This window comes from Aquarana catesbeiana, linkage group LG04 (genome assembly GCF_042186555.1).
Source record: "Aquarana catesbeiana isolate 2022-GZ linkage group LG04, ASM4218655v1, whole genome shotgun sequence".
In the NCBI taxonomy this organism is placed as follows: domain Eukaryota; kingdom Metazoa; phylum Chordata; class Amphibia; order Anura; family Ranidae; genus Aquarana; species Aquarana catesbeiana.
Genome location: NC_133327.1, coordinates 368,061,837 through 368,076,191, shown reverse-complemented (window position 1 = coordinate 368,076,191; position 14,355 = coordinate 368,061,837). Strand labels below are relative to the sequence as shown.

At 40.9% G+C, this 14,355-nt stretch overlaps 1 protein-coding gene across 3 annotated transcripts in view; it reads right to left on the bottom strand.

Annotated features, from left to right (window-relative positions):
- The window catches only part of ARMC2 (armadillo repeat containing 2), a 271,525-nt gene extending 259,306 nt beyond the window's left edge, over positions 1-12,219 (bottom strand). The window contains exon 1 of one of the 3 annotated variants that reach the window (XM_073627047.1): positions 11,960-12,219. The gene's annotated coding sequence lies outside the window, so the exon portion shown is untranslated. The remainder of the gene's footprint in view (positions 1-11,959) is intronic. The other 2 variants (XM_073627048.1, XM_073627044.1) reach the window with 2 other exon arrangements.
- Positions 12,220-14,355: the final 2,136 nt, after the last annotated feature.

Below are 14,355 nucleotides of genomic sequence, written 5' to 3'. Positions count from 1 at the left end.
TGCCAGCCCCCGCCCCAACAACAGTCTCGGTTACCAGAAGGGGCACCAGTGATGTATGTCGCTTTTACTCTATCACAAGCAGCGGCCTTAGTGACAAGTCTGCCTGACCCAGAGAAGCAGCCAATTCCCTTCTACCACAGGATAGTGCAGATACAAGAAACTTACTCAGCTGCCTGGAGAGACTTGATCAGCCTATGCCGAATCAAAGCAGGACATGTCTTTTGGCCAGTCATGCAGACGGCCTTCAATGATGCCAGCTTGACAAGTGCCACTTCCTACACCTCAGGCGTGGAGTTCTGTGCACAACTCCACGACTGGGCAAAGGAGAAGTTGACGGATCAGAAGACCACAATCCAAGATATTACCCAAGATAAAGGGGAGTCTGAAGAAGTATCATACTAAACTCGTACAGGCCTTTGATGATCTGAGTTTCTCCCACTATGAAAAGAGACACACACGTTTCCTGCGTGGAAGTGGATGGGGTGCTCCGCTCCAGTCCATTTGTAGAGCCACTCCAAGTGGGGACATTTCCCGATTTGCTTGCCAGATTTGTGGTGTCCTCTACATGTCCCTTGAATCTACTAGGAGCTGATGTGTTGTCCGGACTACAGGCCTCAATCAGGACACACCTGAAGGGGGGGGGATGAAGTTACATACTCCCCTATCTTTAGAAGACTAATCTGCTTTGTGTTCTCTGCCTCTCCTGATGACACTTAATGAAGCAAAAACTTCAAGTTCAATACTGCAGGAAGTACTTGACAGAATCCCTGCGTGCCTATGGTCCACAGGACCGGAAGACAACGGTCACTTAAAGGTGCCACCAGTTTCAGTCAAGCTAAAAGAGGGCGCTTCATTGCCCCGGAAACCACAATAACCCCAAGAAGAGAATCCTAAAGAAGAACCAGGTACCTGCTGTGGATGCCTTTGACTGCAAAATACCTCACAGAGGTGGACCTTACAAACGCTTTCTTCAGTGTCCACCCTCACCCCTCCTGCTGGTACCTTTTTGCATTCATCCACGGAAAGAAACAGCAACATACCTAAACAGTTGTGCCACAAGGGGCACAGAACTTTCCAAGCCAGTTTGCAAAAGCTATGGCTATCATCCTTGACACATGACAGGAGGAACACCCGGAAGTGATTCTCTTCCAACATGTTGATGACCTTCTCCTTTGTGCAGCTGACTTACCCCCTGTTGAAGTCACCTCAGAAAGCCTGTTTTGCTATCTTGCCAACCAGGGCTGCAGAGCCTCAAAGCCCAAATTGCAGTGGTGCTCAACACCTGTCATTTTCTTTGGACTAATTTCCTAGTGCAGAGCATGGATTCCAGAAGCCTTCCTACTGATGCTCTGCAATCAGACCCTTCCAGATGTCTCCTGAAGAAATATCTAAGTTTGAGGCCCTCAAGTGTGCCATCTCAGGCGCTAGGGCTCCCAGACTACGACAAAACGCTCAAGCTCTTTGTATCCGAACGTCTGGGACATGCTGCAGGTGTACTCACCCAATCACACGGCATCAGCCTACGCCCCGTAGGATATTATTCCTGTCGGCTGGATGCGGTAGCAAGAGGAGGCCTATTGTGTCTGCGAGCTGGCTTTGCTATACAAGCCTTGCTTGACAAAACTTTGAACTTGGTCCTCGGACACTGCCTCGTTCTGCTTGCTCCCCATGATGTTGTTGCCATATTCAACCAAGATCCAGCCGAAACACTTGTCCACTACCAGACACTTGAGACTCCTGTGTTCCCTCCTACTGGACAGCATTACTCTATTAAGTTGTCAAACACTGAACCCTACCACCCTTCTTCCACTTCTCGAGGGGGGAAAGGAGGAGGAGGAGTAGAGTCTTGACTTGTCACCCCATGACCACACAGGACACGCGGTCACCACTGAAAACACTGTTCTACAAGCTGAAGCCTTACCACCGGTGATTTCTGCACAGGAGGCAGAGCTGTAAGCACTTACTACAGCATGTAAATGGGCAGAGGGAAAAAGAGCCAACATTCATATGGACTCAAGATATGCTTTCAGCATTGCCCATGATTATGGTGTTATCTAGGACAGAGGATTCCTGATGGCTGCAGGAACACCTGTGAAAACTTGATTGATGCCTTGCTTCTCACAACCCAAGTGACTATTATGAGTAAAAGCACACGACAAACTGAACTCAAAGGAAGCTTAAGGCAATCATCTAGCCAATTCAGCTGCCAAACAGACAGCTGGTGGTCCACGGGAAGTGGACAGTAGGGTGGTAGAAGAAGACCACCCCGTGCTTACCTTACAGACTTTCCCAGTGGACAGAGTTTATCTAAAAGAACTACAGGAAACAACAAGTCCGGATAAGAAGGAAAGCTGGAAACGGAGAGGAGCAACCCTCAGGAATGGACTATTCGAGTGCAACAAGAAGTCTTGTCTACCCATGAGTATGTACCCAGCCGTGGTGCAATGGGCACATGGAGCTGCCCACTTGACAAAGACTTTTATGAACTCTCTTATCAACAAGTGTTGCACCAAGAGTTACTCCACTGACCGACAACTTCTGCAGATCATGCATTATCTGCACCAAATGTAACCCAGGACGCACAGAAAAAACACAGAAGAAGCACCTGGCAAAAGCCCTATACCCCATTCCAGAGGATGCAAATTGATCATTCTCAAGTGCCAAGAAGTGGCAGATTCGAATACGCTCTAGTGGAAGTGGTCACGACTGCCAGGACCACAGCTAAGAAACTACTAAGTGAGATAGTATGTAAATTTGGGGTCCCAGAGGTGATATTGAGAGATCAGGGACCAGCCTTAACAGCAACCCTTACTAAAGAGAGTTGGGCAGCACTGGGGGTTCAGTTGGCACTACACACCCCATACCACCCTCAAAGTAGCGGGAAGGTAGAAAGGATGAATGGGACACTAAAAACAGGATGTTAAAGATGGCCCAAGAGACTAACATGAGTAGGCCAGACAGTTAGCCCATTGCCCTGTTCAGTGTCAGACACACCCCCAGGGGAAACATGCCCTATCCCCTTATGAAATTTTGTTTGGTTCAGCTCCCAGACTTGGTTGTTACTTTCCACAACAGTTACAGTTACAGTCTGATGTGTTGACTAATTATGTAACCACATTATCACGAGAATTAACCTGAATGCATGTCCAGGTGTTTTCTTCCATTCCAGATCCTGAATTAGATACAGGAACACACCAACTACTGTCTGGAGATACTTGAGCCAAGTTATGATGGTCCATTCCAAGTTTTGCTGACCACAGCCACCTCAGTCAAGTTGGCCAGGAAGAACACCTGAATGCATGCTTATCACTGCAGGAGAGCGTGTTTTCGGGCGCTGCATATCCTTTTTCTGTTTGATCTAGGGAGGGGGGGCCCAGGAGGTGGCCATCACAAAAATGATAACATAATTACGTTTTGGTGTAACTCTTCAGGTACACATGTGACCTCTTTTACCTTAGATTACTGTGACATAGTACCTTGTCCGTTTGACCCTTCATGGTGATGCCATTGGTACAGTGATATCCCTGACGGTAAGGACATATATGTATTCCACACAGACAGTTACTGGGGACAGAGTTGTGGTTTCTGTGGGGGCCAGTGGGTTGGAACACAGGGCCAGACTGGGCGACCACAGAGTGCATTAGACAAAAAAAAAGATGAAAATAGAAAGCCCCATATCCTAACCAAAGATACCCCTGATACATACACTGACCCAGCACACAGTCAGAGGAGGAAGCGAGCAGCTCTCTCCGGAAGCTTTGATCCTCGTGTATACATACATGTCATAGGGGTTACAAGGGGGGTCCCTGATGAGTTTAAAGCCAGGGATCAGGTAAAAGCTGGTTTTGAGTCTTTGATCCCCATAACAACTGTCAGCAAGAATGTAGATTGGATTAACTACATGTCATGGTTATGCAATAGAGTTTGTCGATCAGCATACCTGTCTCCATGTGTTCATCTCTAGAGACCAGCTGACCCTCACCTGACTGCTTTTGTAACCTCTCCTCTAAGCATGGCCCCACCCCAGGCCCTATCAGGGAACCCTATATTAACCTGTGCACCGCAAGCCAGCAGTGCTGATCAACCATTGTGTGTTAGCCTCTATGTGTACTTGCTGTGTTTCCTACATCTGATTCCTGTTACCGACTTTGGCCTGTTCCCGACCATCCCTGTTTGCCTGTGACCCTGATGTTCCAGCCTGCTGCCTCCTTCCTCTTCTCCTGTAGTCTACGGTGAGCGTGAGCTGTGAGACCCTGGGGGCCGCGACCTGGAGCCAGACTGCAGCGCAGTCCATCCTTACCATTAAAGGCTCTGGTGAACACCTGCTGGCTCTTAGACTCCGCGCCCTGGGGAAACTATGCTCTAGCTCCCAGTGGGATCTGTGTCAGTGATCCAGTAGACCTGCTTCCCGAATCTCCCAGGGTTCAATCCGCAGCAGTCACCCGTAGGGTCCACTACCTTGCGGTGCACTCCTGATCCCAACGGTGTGCATCTGTCACCCAGCCTCTAGGTGACCTGACACTACACATATTATAACCAACAGAGATTTGTAAATTACACTAAAGATGCCCTCCAGGGAATTGCTGACCAGTTAGCCCCCACTTCCTACATGACATTCCAGGACCTGATGGCCTTAGACATGGTGCTAGCTGGGAAAGGAGGTGTTTTGTAAAATCATAGGAAAAAACGGGAACCTGTTGTACATACATTCCTGATAATACTGGCCCAAATGGTAAGGTTACTCTAGCTATAAAGAAATTAGAAGATCTGTCACTGGAGTTGAAGAAGAACTCAGGTATCACAGACCCATGGGATCAATACTTTAGCTGGATGAGTGGGTGGCAGAAGGTGCTCGCCCAGATACGGGTAACGGTATTAATAATCCTGGTTCTTTTAGCCCTGATTGTATGCTGTATTCTACCTTTCGTAAAAAGTTAATGAGCAAGGCTGTAGAGAATAGCACACCTACATTTCTCCAACAAGAAGAAGAGGACCTCCTTATGATGGAAGATGACAAACCCTTCACTCCTCTACAGTCACTCCCTGTCCATAATCTCACAATCCTATAGGGTTATAGGGATAGATAGCGCCTGACTGCACCTCTCCAGCTGTATCGAGGAGGGAAGTGAACAGTTGCTGCCCAATTCTATATACAGCCTAAAAGAGTTGCTGAGGAGAAGGGCCAGGCCAAAGTGGGACCTTTAGTATTAGGGACAGAAAAGAGAAAATAGTCATTTTAGGGGGGATTGTGAAGGAATGTGATGTAAATAATAATAATAATAATCTGAAAATGTCTATTTTCTTATGTGCATACATATTTTTCTCCTTACTCATTATATAAGTATACAGGTTTGCTCTGTTCCTATATTTTTCTCAAAATGGCGGGTACCCCCTACATCTCACACATCAGAAGAACGCGGAACTGAAGATAAAACCAAGGACAGCCAAACCTCGTTATGAAGATTCTCCATCTTCTTTTTTTATCTTAACCAATGAGATGTACCTATTAGACTAATATAGCAATGACGTATTTTTGTGTATAAAACATTAGCACCGCCTTGAATAAATTAGAAGTGTAAGAAGTAACGGAGCTGAGCGTGTCTCAGAGTGTTTACTTTTATATGCATGCATATCCACACTTTTCAATTAGAGACAGCAGCAGATAACCTTAGGCTCAATTGGAGCTCTTAATCATTTCCATAACAATGGATTGGAGTCAGTGGAAGAGGAGGATCTGAGAGACAGGGTCACACAGCCTCTTAGGTTCCACAGTGAGTATAACAAGCATGCTTTACTGCATATACAGACTGATTTTACTGTTGTGGGTTTAGTAACACTTTAAGTACACATACCTCTGTGCTGTTCTTTTCAAGTAAAGCAGCCTATCGATGACTTGATTTTATTTCCTTCCACCTGACTCCCGCGGTGCTATTGTGTTCTGCCGGTAGGGGGCGCAGGGAACCTTTCTGGCCGGGAGAACACAATGATTACTGCTAGTGGCTATAGCCGTCTGCAGTAATCGAATGTAAAAAATCTGACAGGCTGGTTGTACCCAAGTTGATTGATAGTTCACTTGGGTACAATCAGCCTGCCCACACATGGATCGCATCTTGGCCAGTACCTGCTGAGCCGGCCAAATTTTAACCCATGTATGGCCAGCTTTACAGTTCTCCAAAAATCATGCATAGTGTGATCTCTGAGAGGTTTCCTTACTCTACTCTTGTATTTGCCCTCCCAACCAAACAGAACTAAAACCTATTAAAAGTTTAGAAAAAAAATCAACCCAACATTTTCTGATAAAGCAGGAGTCAGCAGCACAAGGGACCACAGGACGCATCTCCTTTATATTAAGTAACGTCCCTTGTGCTTATTCTTGTTTGTATAAACTTAAGCCTCATACTCATGATTAGATTTTCCGCAGACAAAACCTTGGACTTTTGTCTGTAGGCGTATGCCTGGATTTTGTCTTGCATACACACGGCAAGGAATTGTCGGCCAACAAACACGAACGTAGTGACGTACTATGTTGTTTTTCAGCTCTTTAGCACCACCCTTTGTGCTCCTTCTGCTAATTTCGTGTTAGTAGAAGTTTGGGGAGTGTTGATTTGCGCTTTTCATTTCGCGCTTTTCATTTAGCGCTTTTCAGTTCACGCTTTTCATTTCGTGCTTTTCAGACTGTTTCTGAACGGTCTGTTCATCAACCAGACATGTTGCGGAATCGGAGGCGATAACGTGTTATTTATTATTAGCCTTGGAGTTATTGCTTTGACCCAAGTTCAGCCCAGGAACAGGAGGAGGAGGATTTCTTGGACCAAAAATTGGTTGCTTTAATAATTGTGACCAATTATGTCATATGCCTTTGCTGCGGGAGCTCCAGGAGAATAATCCAGATGATTTACGGAATTATCTCCGGATGACGGACCCCTGCTTTCACCAACTCTTGGCATTGATGACCCCCTAAATTAAGAAGTAGGACACATGCATGAGGCTTTTATTTAATTTTTTGGTTAAATAATAATGATTAGATTTGTTATATTTTCTATATTTTTGGATGCATGGAATGCACTTGTTGGTTAAGTTCTATTGGCAGATAGCATGTCTAATTAAATTTTTTTCTATTTTTAATGCACAATAAAAAAATTGTGTAGAATAATACTTGGCTATGTGTTTTACTTCAAATGACAGTTTGGTAGTAGGCAGTTACATTTTAAAAATACAATGTAAAATTAACAAGGGACACCAACATTGATCTTAAAAACCACAGGATAATGGTGCTGGGGTAATTTGCCCCCCCCCCCCCCCCACAATAAATAAATAAATAAGCATATTAGTATTATTCTTGATATCACTAGAAAAAAAACTAGTCTTGTGTACACATGCTCGGAAAATCCAACAACAGACATTTGTCCGTGGAAAATCCTGTTCTTTATAACAGGAAGCTCCTGCACAGAGGCAAAGTTTCATACTGGAATACTACACAGATAAAGAACAAATTTGTAAAGCACACCAAGAACACACATGCCTTTTGTACATAGACAAAATTTGCTTATGAACAAACAACATCTTGTTCATAAACATATTGGTCTAATAATCGGCACATTCAAATAAAGTTCTCCCAGTGTCTAAATTATATATAATTACTGTGCTTCATTGTCTCCATTCTAGCATTTAGTAACTCTATTCTGCTTACATTCTGCCAGAGTAGTTCCATGCTGAATCTGTTCCTTGACTTCCAGGTCCAGACCTTGTGATGCCTAAATTAATTACTATATTAGTTTCTCTGTTTTATTAAAATATCCAACTAAAGTGATATTTTAGTTATAGGTGGAGTCTGGTGGAATGAGCCAGCCCCTGTCTTCTTATATGTCTCAGATATGATAGCAGCCAGATCTCACTACAGTTCCTGTTTCTTTTATGTCCACCTAGGAGTTATGCTTTGCATTTCCTAATAATGTTGCATTAAAAAAAAATCTAACCACTAGAATAGGACCCTCATAACAGCATAAACAGGTCACAGAAATCCCAAGAGGTATAATAAGCTGTCTTGTAATTTAACTATCTAGCAAATAACAAAAAGCAAAATATCAGTTTCAGGTGGACTGACTCTTTGGGGTTGATTAACTAAAACCGGAGCACTCAGAATCTGGTGCAGCTGTGCATGGTAGTCAATCAGCTTCTAACTTCAGCTTGTTCAATTAGGCTTTGACAAAAAAAAAATGGAAGCTGATTGGTTTCTATGCAGAGCTGCTCCAGTTTTAGTAAATAACCCCCTTTGATTCTGGCATATTGATTTTTTTCTTAAATCGTAGTAAACATTTATTTTTAATGAAATATAAGACTGTATATAAATGTTTAGCATGTCATTATTGGCAATAATGCAAGTATTAATATTTCGATCTTGACTTCGCATTTAGGACACAAGGACATTTAATACTACATCTTTCAACCTGCTGTGATCTCAGGACACGTCTGTCTGTCCCCAAATCTCAAGTCACGCAAGGATCAACAGGAGCAGGTTTCTGTTCATGTAATATTTGGGTCAATGAAGAAATATGCTTGGTTACTTTCGTTCAGTACTTGAATAGTTCAGAATGACATGATTTCACTCTTAGTTTGTATTATTGCTAACCTTTTTACTACTTTTTTTTTTTTTTTTTGCAGCAGACAACACTGCTTGCATCATTTGGCTGAGATTTAAATAGCTATACATAACATGCTTCTCCTAGATACACAGCACCCAGTCGGTCAACACGTCAGCTGCTCCCTACCTATCATTTCGGTTAAGCCACAGTGTCTCAGCCAGTAGCAGAAGAGGCCTGAAATCAGACACAGACCAATGGCTTTGCTGTCACTAAGGGAGGGAAATACAGAGAGCTATTGAAGGTCTGTGGTATGTGTCAGAGCATTTTATTGTAGAACTGTGAATTTGCTTTTTGTGCTGATTTCACAAAAGAATACCAAGAGCTGGATTTTAAAACTCCTGCGTGCTCACCACAAAAAGAGAGCAGATCTCTGCTACGCTAATTCAAAATAACACGTTAATCACATGTATTTTAATCATATTTATATTGAAAACACGTATGTGTTTCTGCTCCATTAACTGTTTTGAAAGGAACAGTCGTGTCGGGAATCATGCTTGAGTTAATAGATTTAGGCGATTCTTACTTCTGAAGTGTTTTTTTTACAAATTTCAAACAAATAAAAATATAATCACATTTACATACATCTATTTCAGCAACTGTAAAATTGTCTATGGTTTACAAGCTGAGCTGGCAGGCATCAAGATATATGCACTCATGTTAACATATTCTTTGTGTACATCTCTAGTAAAATTAAAAAAGAAACATACAAATACGTAAAATGTAATAAAGCAAAACTGATATCCTGGTGTTTGAAACAGCTGTAGAAATATCAAACTATATAAAGGAGTTAAAAAATGTATATTTATCACATGTTAAACTACAGGGTTAATATTCATTCTAGGCTGTGGTCAGTTTAACCATCTAGTTGAGATGTGGGGAACAAATAGTCATTTTAGGTTAATTTGTCTAGATACGCAAATCAAGCACTACTAGGTCCCAGATATCAATTATATAGGGCAAACAAACAAGATGGACAATGACAACTATATCTTCTAAATCAACACACTCAGAGAACCCAAATATTGCATTCAAATAGTTACCAATATATACTAAGTCATGCATATATCTGTAAAGTGGTTAATAGTCCCATTTATAGGCAAACAGGTGACACCATTATGCAACTGCCTACCTGTAGCTGTAAGAATGGTTACTGATGGGGAAAGGATTGATGGAAAGAGTAAGGGGCTTTATTTGTGGTATGATGAGGCTCATAGGAAAAGAAAGAAATTACGGTCCCAGTATGTGCAGGGGTGCTCTGTGTGGGATATTTGCAATCACCTGGAAAGGTCCCACTATGAGAACAGGTAGGCATGCTCCTTGGGGGAAGAGTTGCAGCTTCTGCATACAGTTTTTAAGAGGTAGCCTGGTCCCACAATTCTTAATCAAAGGAAACTGCAGTCTGGTTTGGGAGAAGAATACCTTCTATACCCAGATAAGAATAGTTTTATTCACAATTTGCAACACAATTTGTCCTGTAGTTACTGTACATCACTTCTGTGAACTCTACTACCTGCTACATTCTTTAGCCCTTAAAGGAATTTGAAGCTTGGCAAATTATTGCAATTCTGTGTCCACGTTCTGTTGTCTTTCTATAGCATAGTGTATGTGTACTCACCTGGAAAGGTCCCACGATGTGAACAGGTAGGACTTTCTTAAATGTGTTTGGCCATGAAACTGGACACCTATTAGGATCAGCTTCAAACTTCTGCCTGCAGTGATCAAATGTTTCATGGCACTAATACTACTAATGTTATAGTTACAGTGGAATAAACCAGGTTTAGATTCATTACTTTGACAGTATTATGCAACTCAGACCAGTTGTAATATTCAAAACTTGCTACACTCAGTTGATCAGAATAAAATTCAAGTAACATTTCTCCATCCTTTATAGTATTATCCTTTATTGACAACAAATATAAGCAGAGAATTGCTTAGCCTAAAGCCTAAAGAAGCACCTCCAGTCTGTACAACTCCATTTTGATCGAAGCAATAGACTGTATACAACTGATGGTCTGCAAGTTTAACATGCCCACACTTGAAGCCCCACCACTGCGCCAAAAGGAAAAATTAGAGAATTTGTTAAAGCTGCCACTTTAAATAAATCAAACTAAACACTGTAGGTAGAGGGTAAATACAGTGTTTAGAAGCAATAGACTAACATGTAAACTGGGTCATCTTTACGCACTTGGATGCTTGGAATGATAGGCTTAAGCAAGCATATGCATACGGTAGCAGCTTTCTGTAATTGCTTATTGTAAGTTACAAAAGTAATAAAAAAAATTGTAGGACATTGATGCTCCAGCTTGCTGATCTGTGCCTGTGTGCTATTTTCCTTCCACATCCAGGAGACCAATTGTGTTGAGAAACAGGCCAAAAAGTTCTTATATAATGTCATCAAAGAAGAGTCCATTTTAAAATACAGACTTGATAAAACACCAGTTTGGACCAAAGTACAAAAATGCATCTAGTAACTACTGACATTTATATCACATATTTTATACCATCGCTAATAAATAAAGGGCAGATGAGAGAAAAGCTTTTTGGAATCTTTTAGAAGACATTATGTTCTCTCATAAAATATAAAAATAGAGTGTGTATGAATAGTAATGGTTTAAAATTACACACTATCAGTCTAAATACATGATAAATAATAACTTAAAAAAATAAAGGCAAGTGTGAAAAACAGTTAAATGTAGAATATGCCAGCTGTTTTATTCAGAAATAAAAAGCAATAATATCAGTAGGATTACTGGGAAGAGCAAAAAGGGGATGTTGGACTAAAGCAGCCTTCATTTCTGACATGTACGTAGCTAAATCTCAAAAATAAGAACTTCAACATATATAGTTATTAACAACACAAAAACATTAAACAATCTGCAAAACCCCTCATGAATCTCATTATCAAATAGAATATTCATTAAGGAGTAAACTATTTAAAATTAAAATGAGGAAAGTGATTAATATTATATTTATGCAATGCTATTTAAAAATGTATTCACTTTTATGAAAAGACAGACAGGTACATATTTCCTAGATCTACCCAAATATATAAGGCATTTTCTTTTACCTTTTTTAATTACATTTCTATTGATTATCTGATTGACAAATATCCTAATGGGATAAGGCGTATTTACTTAGAGAACGATGGATTGATTTAACTGTTTTAAGAACATGAATTTATAGAAAACACAAATATTCACTGTTGGCAAACAGTTCTCTCTTAAGATTTAAGTCTTCAAAGATAATTAACAGAAACACAACAATTCAGGATGTTAAACTAAAAGACAGCAATGCTCTCATTCTCAGATAATACTTACGGGCTTTTCAGTTTGTCAAGGAGCAGTACTCTGCCAGGGAGATACAGTACTTGTTCTGCAAAATGGATATGCACTTTTGGAAAATGCAACCAATGTCCTCAGCGATTCAGACAGAAAAGACAAGGCATATAATACGTGGAATGGGTAAGAATGAAAGGCACAGTATTTAGTATTGTGGGTTATGCAACTTATCGTATTGCTTAGCAACATCTCTCTTGTATGCATTCCTGTATATTATCTTCTTACTTGCTCCAGTGCTGTCCTTAGCCATCGTATAGTAAAAACTGTAATCATAGGTTGAGAGTCCAAAGAAGAAATGCAGACTGAGGTGATGTCCAGAAAAAAAAAATACAATAAATGAAGTCTAAGCAGCCACAGACTGCAGAACTTTATGTTAATCTTTGTTATGCTCCAAATTATTCTAGATTGTATTGTATGTACAGCTACGGGTTTTTTTTTTTTTGTTTTTTTAGGAAATGTGAATATAAACATTATTTACTATATTTTCTTCCTCTATGTTTTATAAACTTAAAAGAAAGAAAAAGCAAATTGCAACGCCTTAATGTATTTAGCCTGTTGGCCCACATGAACAATATCACATATACAGTATATTCTTTGCATTTTACTTCTTTTTTTCAAATTGCAACATGCTACAGCTTTTATTCTGCTGCTTTTCAACTTTCTTTTATTATGTTGTCAGTGGGAATCTAATGAAAAGTGCAGGTTCCATTTTGATAATATTTTTAGTCAGTCTTTTGTATAATGACATATGTACATAATGAGTTGCTGCACATCATTCATCTGTTTTGTTTTTAATAACTGAAGTTGTGTAATGCAGCATGTCATATAGCACAATGTACAGTATTTGTCAGGGATTTAATGCACAACTTTTATTTAGTTAAATGTCAACCAAAGCATAAAGAAATAAACAAGAGCAGATAGAGTGTACTAAATGCAGTATTGAAAGCCTGATAAACTCTATTAAACATATACCAACAACCCATAAGTGACCAAAGAGACGAAAACTGACCGTACATTTAGGGGTTCATTTAAAAAATGGTGAAAAGTCAGTGATAAGCGTTAATAAAATGTTTCACAGCTCATCACGGTGATAAGGGCTTAGCGTGGGTTTTCATAAATGGTTATAAGTCAGGTAGAAACTAAAAATCAGTGGATTTTTTTCACCGTGAATTCTTGGTGATAAGAACAAAGAGAGTAAAAGGAATGGACCTGTTTAATAACAATGAAAGGCACAAAAATGTCTTATCACCATGAAAAATATGGAGTTAAGTCCTGTAGATTTATCAGCAAGTCAGACTTGATAAAGGCTTTTTTTGGTAAGAAAAATGAGAAAGGGGCCAGAAAGTGACCATTTTAATGTTAATCGGGCACAACTGCAGGATTGCTCGTGCTGTAAAATCTCACAAAAAATGAATACACTCCTCACATTTTTGTAAATATTTTATTATATGTTTTCATGTGGCAACACTGAAGAAATGACACTTTGCTACAATGTAAAGTAGTGAGTTTACGGCTTATATAACAATGTAAATTTGCTGTCCCCTCAAAATAACTCAACACACAGCCATTAATGTGTAAGCAGCTGGAAACAAAAGTGAGTACACCCCTAACTGAAAATGTCAAAATTGGGCCTAAAGTGTCAATGGGCATGTTCACCAGAACATTACAGGTTGCCGCTGGAGTCCTCTTCCACTCCTCCATGACGACATCACGGAACTGTTGGATGTTAGAGACCTTGCACTCCTCCACCTTCTATTTGAAGATACCCCACAGATGCTCAATACGGTTTAGGTATGGAGTCATGCTTGGCCAGTCCATCGCCTTTACCCTCAGCTTCTTTAGCAAGGCAGTGGTCGTCTTGGAGGTGTGTTTGGGGTTGTTATCATGTTGGAATACTGCCCTGCTGCCCAGTCTCTGAAGGGAGGGGTTCATACTCTGCTTCAGTTTGTCACAGTACATGTTGACATTCATGGTTCCTTCAATGAATTGTAGCTCCCCAGTGCTCCCCAGTGCCAGCAGCACTCATGCAGCCCCAGACCATGACACTCCCACCACCATGCTTGACTGTAGGCAAGACACACTTGTTTTTGTACTCCTTACCTGGTTGCCACCACACACGTTTGACACCATCTGAACCAAATACGTTTATCTTGGTCTCATCTGACCACAGGACATGGTTCCAGTAATCCATGTCCTTAGTCTGCTTGTCTTCAGCAAACTGTTTTGCGGGCTTTCTTGTGTATCATCTTTAGAAGAGGCTTCCTTCTGGGATGACAGTGAGGCCTGTCAGAAAAGAGGCTAGCTGACAAGCTGCACATGCTCAGTTTGGTGTGTATTGCTAGAGAGTTTTTTTTTCTTGGGAGGGTGCTTGTGAT